This window comes from Meriones unguiculatus, chromosome 4 (assembly GCF_030254825.1).
Source record: "Meriones unguiculatus strain TT.TT164.6M chromosome 4, Bangor_MerUng_6.1, whole genome shotgun sequence".
In the NCBI taxonomy this organism is placed as follows: domain Eukaryota; kingdom Metazoa; phylum Chordata; class Mammalia; order Rodentia; family Muridae; genus Meriones; species Meriones unguiculatus.
Genome location: NC_083352.1, coordinates 61,297,602 through 61,306,650, shown reverse-complemented (window position 1 = coordinate 61,306,650; position 9,049 = coordinate 61,297,602). Strand labels below are relative to the sequence as shown.

The 9,049-nt window shown below is 43.1% G+C and overlaps 1 long non-coding RNA gene across 5 annotated transcripts in view; it reads right to left on the bottom strand.

Moving 5' to 3' along the window:
* LOC132653641 (uncharacterized) overlaps positions 1-9,049 on the bottom strand; it is a 47,004-nt gene that overhangs the window by 33,518 nt on the left and 4,437 nt on the right. For 2 of the 5 annotated variants that reach the window (XR_009591404.1, XR_009591403.1), the window contains exons 4-5: positions 6,735-6,822; positions 3,936-4,019 (exon numbers count right to left, since the gene is read on the bottom strand). This is a non-coding gene — a long non-coding RNA (uncharacterized LOC132653641). Of the gene's footprint in view, positions 1-3,935; positions 4,020-6,702; positions 6,823-8,272; positions 8,542-9,049 lie in introns of those variants that run through there. The other 3 variants (XR_009591405.1, XR_009591406.1, XR_009591402.1) reach the window with 3 other exon arrangements.

Below are 9,049 nucleotides of genomic sequence, written 5' to 3'. Positions count from 1 at the left end.
CATAGAGCCCAAGCATTTGGTCAGGCTTGGTTTTTGAAATGGGTTAATATGATAAGCAAGAGCTCAGTAACAGTAGAAGCTCTGATGCCCCCCCAGCCCCCTCCCCCAGAGCCAAGAGGTAATCCAAACACCAAGTTAGAAAACATTTCCACAAGGCCACCTGGCTGCTTTGTCAGATTTGACTCCAGATACAAATATCCAAAGTGAAATTTGAGTAAATCTTACTCTACAACATAGGAACAGAATACAATAACTGTGCTTATGAGGGTTAGGAGAGGAATTTCTTAGTGTGAAGGCTCTAAAAATAGGCAAACCAAGGTTCACTTCTCACTCCTTCTACATGAATGCCTCAGCACACATCATCTCACCTCTCAACGGCAACAGGAAATGGCCTCAAAGTAAACAGCATGGTGGGGATAGCATGACAAAATGAAGATGTCTTTGGAACTTGAGGCTCTTGGTCAGAAGAAAGGCATGATAGCCCTAATGGCCTCTTCTAGCATGCCTAGAACTGCAGGTGAATCAGATAGTTTGCACGTTAGGAAATGCGCTATATTGTGCTCCCTGCTCTCCTGTTCCATGAGGCTGTGATGCCTTGGCTTCTGTTTCTCATGTCTCTTGCCTCTGTTCTGCACCTTCAGGGCCAAGTTCCACAGCACTCTCCAGAGACACCTGCCCTGGAGGTGGGCAGTGTGGCCCCATCACACTTTGATACACAAAGGTTAAGAGATGGATTCGAATGTCAGGTGACCTGTGTTCAGCCCTAGCACTCTCACCTAGATATGTGACCCTGAGCTAGCTATTTGACCCTTCTGAATTTGTTTCCTCTAGGATTAGTAAAAACCTCAACTTCATGGGTGATGGGACTAAAGTAAGCCTTCAGTGAATCACTCGGCTTAACGTGCTTATGACCTTGGTGGTAAAGTGTGTGGGCTCCAGCATCTTGATCATAATAAAATTTCCCATACTTCTTTGTGCTTACCAGTTTGGATGCAAAGAAGAATTAAAAATCAAGTCCTTCGGGTCTGATGCTCTTTGGGTGGATGACACCTAAATGAACATCGGTACAAAGTCCCAATTTATTTCTAATATCAGAGATCAGACCTCTACTCTTGCCTGATGCGCCCAAAACAAAAAGGGGGAACTGTAGAGAGCTGCGTAATGCCGCGCCTGAAAGATGGAGCTGGTTTCCACCTTCCACCTTCCCGATGGTGAGTGCTCTCTGTCACAAACAACTCCACATTTGGCTAAGGCTGAGGATCTGGCTTGCTTCCATGTATGTGGACCTATCTGCATTGCCCACGTGGCATGCTGGGGCTGGCTACCCAGAGGCTATTTAAGCTGTGGGCTGGCTTTCCCCAGGGTCAGATGATTGTTCAAAGTTCCTGAATAAACTGCATTGAAAAAAAAAAATCAAGTCCTTGCATTAGTTGATGAAACAGGGAAAGTGTCACCACTTCTTCAATTTGATTCCACCTGTTGTGGGCATGAACTGACAGCTGCCTCCTCTTGCTCTTGTTCTGGAAAATACAGCTATGGATGTCACTCTAGCTTCGTGAACTGTGTGTGATCAACTGATGGCATCTGGAGTAACTTCTGTGTGCCTGCACTCACCCCTGCCTCACACCCAGGACTTACAGAGGGAGGACAAACAGCTTGTCCAGAGGGTACGCTCTCAGGGCCACATGCCCTCTGGCCCTCTTTCCCTACCTTGAAGACATTATTTCTTAATTGCCCTGGGGCTCCCATTCTGAACTCATGCTGAGCTTTCTCAGTCAAAGCATGAGTGTCCCTTGTTGCTGCTTTGGCTTTGATGAGTGGGTTCTGCAGAGCGACTGTGCATCTTCTGTCCCCCCTTCTGGTCCAGATGGTCAGCCCCAGCTTTCCTTCCTCGATGCTACTCTCCAATTTGGTATCTCCAAGAGCAGCTCTAATCCACTGATTGAACATGCTTAAATTCATGCTGGGGTACTGAAGTCATCACAAGACTGACAGGCTCCTAAATTCTTCAGTGCCCAAAATTTTCAACATCCATTAGGAAATACTGCTATTTTGTTGGCCATTTTGTTCCCATGATCCCTTGAGGTAAAAAGGAGACTCCTAATTCTTCCTACCTTAACTATGTGATCTGAATCTTGGATTTAAGGTTGTTTATTTGTTTGTTTGTTTGTTTGTTTAAAAAAACTAGCCCATGCTGACCTTAACCATGTAGCTCTCTCCCTGCCACAATCTCTGGAATGCTGGGATAACATGTGCCTGGCTCCTGGCCTCAACCTTAATACAGCCTTCTTCCTTTCACATGATCACACGTCACTGTACTTGGTTTCCAAGCAAGTACAATATCTAATTTATAATCAAAAAAATCTATTTTGAATATCATATACTGAGTGCTAGTGTTTTCTTTTTGTCTTCACACTCAAACTACAACCATTTCAGCCCCTCAAGGCACATAAGAAAGAAGGTTAATACAGAAAACTCCCACATGCACCCTCACACAGAAGATGCACGCTCTGAGCCCATCAATCACCTCTCATTCGCCCTAAGCGCCTGTGAGGAAGGACTGCTGCATTCACTGAGCAGGGCTTCTGCCTGGAGTTTAAACCCTGTCTTTTCTTCCCACCCAGTCACCTTGGACAAGTTACTTTTCCTGTCTGAGCCTTGTTTATTTTTTATTTTTTATTTTTTCAATGCAGTTTATTCAGGAACATTGAACAATCATCTGACCCTGGGGAAAGCCAGCCCACAGCTTAAATAGCCTCTGGGTAGCCAACCCAGGCGTGCCACGTGTGCAATGCAGATAGGTCCACATACATGGAAGCAAGCCAGATCCTCAGCCTTAGCCAAATGTGGAATTGTTCATGACAGAGAGCACTCACCATCGGGAAGGTGGAAGGCGGAAACCAGCTCCATCTTTAAGGCATAGCATTCCGCAGCTCTCTACAGTTCCCCCTTTTTGTTTTGGGCGCATCAGGCAAGAGTAGAGGTCTGATCTCTGATATTAGAAATAAATTGGGACTTTGTACTTATGTTCATTTAGGTGTCATCCACCCAAAGAGCATCAGACCCGTCCGATACCTTTTTCTCAGAGGCGGGACCTGGGGCATCAACCCGCATGCAATCAGACATGCTCTTCTCTGGGTCGCAAGCTGCTGACCCTGAGTGCAGTGCTTAGCCTCGCATCCTGAGCATATCATTTTAGCTTTTTATGGTATCCAACCATGCTTGGGGAGAATGTCCTGCTTCAATGGCTGTAAAGGCCTGAATGATCATGGCTACATCACACTGTTGTGAGACTCTAATCATGCATATATACCACAGGCAAACCAAGGAGATCAACACCAGAAGGCCTGTTAACGCTCCCATGCCCGCCCATTCCTTCAGATGATTCATGGCTGCAGCAATCCATGTTGACAATCCTGTGGCTAGTCCTGCGTCCACTCTGGTAGAATTTACTGTGACAATGGCCACTCTCAGCCTTGTTTATTTTTTATGTGTAAAATTATTAGTGGGTGGTTGGGGTTTAGGGAATTAAATTACTTGGTGTGCAGAAAGTTCTCCCAATGGTGGCTAGAGCGAGTGCTCAGCAAACGGGAACCAAGACTGACCGAACTACTTTGCTCAAGAAATGTTGGATTTAAGACTACACAATGTGGCAGCCAGAAACTTCATATGTGACCCAGACATCTGACTAGCAGTGTGAAACGTGGCTTTGACTCATTGTATCCTTTAAAAAAGCGTTGGGGTGATAGCTGCCTGTACGCCTTCCTGTGTGTGGAAGTTAAGTCTGGCCTTTCGTTTACTCAAGACCATGCATTTATGATATTTACTACATCTCGGACATACTTTTTGAATTGGAATCTAATGTGGAGTGAAATCACATCTGTAACAGCGTGGGAATCGAAAGGGGTCAAGGTCTCAAGAAGTAATATGTGTACCTGCAGGCAGGCCTGCCTCTTCCCTGGTGTTATTCCGTGTGAGCCACGTTGCTGTGTTAGTCCTCTCAGAGCCACAGGAGGTGCCTGTAAGAAGCAATCGTATTTCTTAGCTGACTGACGACAGAGCCGATAGCATTGTGGCCTAGATTTTCACCGCTGCATGATGCGTCAGCCTCCCATTGAAGCCCTCTTGTGAATGGAGACAAAACACTGAGTTAATTCCACCCCAGATGCCTGGGTTTCCAGGAGCCTTGCTTGTCAGGGGCCTCTTGTACAGAACAAAGTCTTAATGCAAACATTTTTGAGAACTCCTTTTGATACGCTATTTTATTTAAAGACATTGATAGATGTAAATATGGAACGCTATATAAATAAATTAATAGCATCAGAAGTTTAAGCACCCTGTAACACCTACCAAATCATTGGCTTTTGTTTATTTTGTTTCATTTTGTTTGGAGCAGGCTGCTCCATGCAGACCAAGACAGTTTTGAGCTTTGGGCAATCCTTCTGCCTCTGCCTTTGGAGACATATAATTATAGACTCTGTCCCCAGCAAATCTCTAAGCACTAACTGCACTTCTTTTTGATGTACTCACCATGATTACAGTGTAGGTGGTAAATACTTCTTATGATTCTTTTTCCCCAAAAATATTCAGTAGGGCTTGGATTTTATGCTATATGAATCTTGTCATATTTTTTGTTTATCAATCTGAGAGTATTTTATGTGCTGATTGTTGGATTTTAATGCTATATTCATAAGAGTTTTATTTAATTTGCATTTAGAATTGTTTCTACTTAGATACCTGTTGTTCTTAGCCTTACCTTAATTTATGCATGTACTGAGGTTGCATTGTCTCCACTGAGACTTCTGCTGAAATGTAACCCCATTGCAAGGTATTGGTATTATGAGGCAGAATCATTAAGAGACAGTGGTGTCTAGAAGGCTCTGCTCTTGTGGATGGAGCAATTCATTACTGTATCAATAGATTAGTGGATGTGGGGACCATATCAAGAAGGACCTTGTTATATTAGTGAGGGTCCTAGCTAGCTTGCTCTGTCCTTCATGAGATGCCCTGAACTGCCTTACGTCTCTTCAGGTCCCCCCTCCCCAGCACGGAAATCCTCACTTAATACAGCCCCTAGATCTGGGGTCTCTCAACTTCCAGAATCCTGAAGTAAATATACTTTTGTTCAGAATAAATTATCCGGTCTGTAGTATTTTATGATAGCAACAGAAAATAGACTAAGACAATATCCAAGTGTTATCCAATGACCGTCTGATACTTAAGAATATATTCCATTATCTAACTCTTTTAATGACATAGCCCTAAATTAAGTAACCCACCAGCTTGAAAATTAAGGTGAGCACACAGCAAAATATCAACTCTGCTAATGGAAAGGATATTGATATTTATGAACTTTTTGCCTTATTTGGGGGAACACAGTTTTAAATTCTTTATTTCATTCCTTTTATGTATGTGTATATGTATGTGTGAGTATGTATGTATGTACGTATCTATGAGTGCTGGCATTCTGGAGCATACGTGGAGGTTCAGAGAACAATTATTGAGAATTGATTCTTTCCTGCCACTCCATGGAACCTGAGGATCAGAGTCAGGTGACCAAGCCTTCAGGTACCTCTACCTGCTGAGCCATCTCCCTGGCCCTAGAAACAAACTCTTTTATTTTTTTAACATTTTATTTGTTTATTATGTATGTGTACACTGTTTTTCCTACATGTCAGAAGAGCACACCAGATCTCATTATAGATGGTTGTGAGCCACCATGTGATTGCCGGGAATTGACCTCTGGAAGAGCAACCACTGCTTTTAACCTCTGAGCCATCTCTCCAGCCCCAGAAACAAACTCTTAACTCAGCAGTTTTAATTTTCTATACAGTCTTTCAAATCCACCCCTTATCATTTTCTATTTATTTTTATGTTATAGTCAATTGCTAATTGAATTTTATTTCTGGTATCATTTCAAAGTGTCTTGCTTTTCTTTCTGCAACCCTCTTTCGCTATAATAATTGTGCACTCTTTTCTGGCATGATACACTGTTTTACAGAATGTCACTAGCTACAATTACTTTCCAAGTTCTCCATTTAGCAAATTTGTGCTTAAAGCAGTTGTAAATGCTGTGAACTGCCCTTCAGTACAATGTGATGCTTCCTTTGTGAGGCTGCCAGTGAAGCTGGGAATAAAAGTCAGGCAATGCTCTGTAATAAGCTGTGTTTGCTACGCTGTGCCAGGGTCCTATCCCCGTGGAACACCCCGCTCATTTCCACCTTACCGGGGACAATTCTCTTCCTCATGGAGTGACCTGTAGTTTCTTGCACTCACCAAAGCAGAGTTACCTAATTGGAACTAATAGGCTGGTGCAGGTCTTTCATCACTACTGGCCCTGCCTTTAGCTTTTAGAAAGGTAAAAATCTGAATTTCAAACGTCAGGAAAATGAGTAGACTTAGGTCACAATGTATACTAATACAAGAAGGGAACACTAAAATTAAAAAATAGACTTTGTTAGTTTATTAGATTCTTCTCTCGTGCTTCAACAAAATACTCAACAAAGCCAGGCACAGCAGGGCATGCCTGTAATCTCAACACTCAGGGAGGCAGAGGCAAGCGGATCTCTGTGAGTTCAAGGCCAGCCTGGTCTACAAAGGGAGTCCAGGACATCCAAGGCTACACAGAGAAACCCTGTCTCAAAAAACCCAAAACAAAACATAGGAATAACAACAACTACTACAACAAACCAAAATACCCAACAAGAATAACACAAGGGTTTATTTTGGCTCACTGTTCCAGAGCAAGGTGCAGCATGGTAAGTAAATCTGGGAGACAGAAGCCTGAGTCAGCTGATCACATTGTGTCCACCATCATGAAGCCTAGAAAGATAAACATAGAGTTCAGCTGTATTTCTGCCTTTCATGAATTCCAGGCCCATGGTATGGTGGGGGATACAAAGTCAGGGATGGTTTTCTCACTCTGATTAACTTAATCTAGAAAATCCCTCACAGATATGCCCAGAGGCTTAGTGCCTTCGTGATTCTAGATCCTGTTAAGTTGGCAATATTAATTATAACATCATGAGGTTGTTAAGTTTAATGGAAGAAGGATATCAAATGTGATAGCTGGAGCCTTGGAGATTATGCGAGAATTCCAGCAGCTAAACAGGATTTGACCATGCATGCTTCACTGAGAATGTGGGAGTAACATCAATCCAATGGTAATGAAGATTCAAGTTTCTTTTATTAATAATATTGTAAATGTGTTTGTAAATCAAGAAGTTTGTAGGTAGAGAGTTTTCATGGAAGCCTTTGGTGAGGAAGTCCATATTCTCCAGGCATATTTTCAGTGTAGAATGAAACAAGCGTGCTTATTTTTCTTTGGAATCTGCGTGTTTCTGCTTAGGTCCTACTCACTGAACTATGGAAAATTCACTGGACTGTGTTTTAGCAAACAGGATTAAAAAGAACAGTTATCAAAGCCATCCATTCAGAAAGCCACGGTCCTAGATTTCTAAAACACATGGCTTTCTGGGACTAGCCTCTCCCTTCCTATGCATGGAGTATGGCAGTTTTTGGTACAGGCTTGGGTAGGAAAAAACCTGACTACGCACATTTTCCTATAATTAAACCTCAAGTCTACCCGAAGCCTCCATCCTTTCTGAAGATGGAAAATCTATTCATTTTCACATTTGCCTATCACTTTAAAGACTTTCTGGCCATTTAAAATTGTTCCTCTTTCTCCTCTTTCAGAAAGAGGTTATAAATTCCAGAAGCTGTCCAAGTCAGAACAGGGCTTTTCCTGGGGGAAGTGTGAGTTCTCCATGCTGACAAGACAGCCATTGACAATTCCGCCAGCGTCTCGGGCTTAGGTCTATCTGGCGTCTACTAGGAGAAATGTCTTATGCTCTGCTGAGCTGGTGTGAGGTCCACACTTAACATTTTATGTCCCCAAACCCCAAAACTAGATTTTCTCTAACAGCACATTCCATTCTCTGTTTCCCCATCTGTTCCTTCTATTTGCAAAGGTCTTAACCATCCCAGGAGTCTTGCCTCAAAATACTACCTAATCCTAAAATATTCTAAGCCCTGCCCACATGGGCCCCAGTGCCTATGTTGCCCCATTCTAACCAAGTACAACTCAGCTGCTGTCTAGTTGTGGCCTATCAGACAGCCAAACTTAATAGTCACTTATAATGGAGCCCCAAATTACTGAATTAAGTATTCAGCTTTTCATTTGAACTCACTTCAAAGTCAGAAGGCAGGTAAAATGTGGTTAGGATCATAGTCATTAGAAATAAGGCTAAGAACATTATGAGAATCAAAATACCTGTCTCCACGCCCTGGATGACACTAAAAGGCTGTGTGATTTGGAATAACCTCCTAAGTTTCTTTGAGCTCTGGTCTTCATTCATAAAGTTGTGGAATTGCAGTAGGGTGTGTGAAGACTCTTCCAATACTGAAATCGGGGGAAGCTGTTTTCTCTCCCTTGAACTCCTTGCAATTGAATCAAATATGTCCACACTCATGATGATGTCATGAAATACCTCAGTAAAGTGATCTGACTCATGCCCAACAAATACTGCTAATATATGCCACCTTTAAAAAAAATAAAGCAGAGAACATTTATGCACAATTTAGAAGAAAAAGAAGCTAAACAACAAGGAGTACCCTAGGGAAGAGTCTTAATCCACATTCAGAAGGGCAAACAGGATAGATATCTGAAGTAGGAAAAGACAAGGAACAGGACAGGAGCCTACCACAGAGGACCTCTGAAGGACCCTACCCAGCAGGGTATTGAAGCAGATGCTGAGACTCATAGCCAAACTTTGGACAGAGTGCAGGGAATCTTATGGAAGAAGGGGGAGAAAGAAAGACCCGGAGGAGACAGGAGCTCCACAAAGAGACCAACAGAACCAAAAATTCTGGGCTCAGCAGGGCCTGCAGAGACTGATGAATCAACCAAGGACCATGCATGGAGAAGACCTAGAGCCCCTGCTCAGATGTAGCCCATGGGCAGCTCAGTCTCCATGTGGGTTCCCTAGTAAGGGGAACAGGGTCAGTCTCTGACATGGACTCAGTGGCTGGCTCTTTGATCATCTCCCCC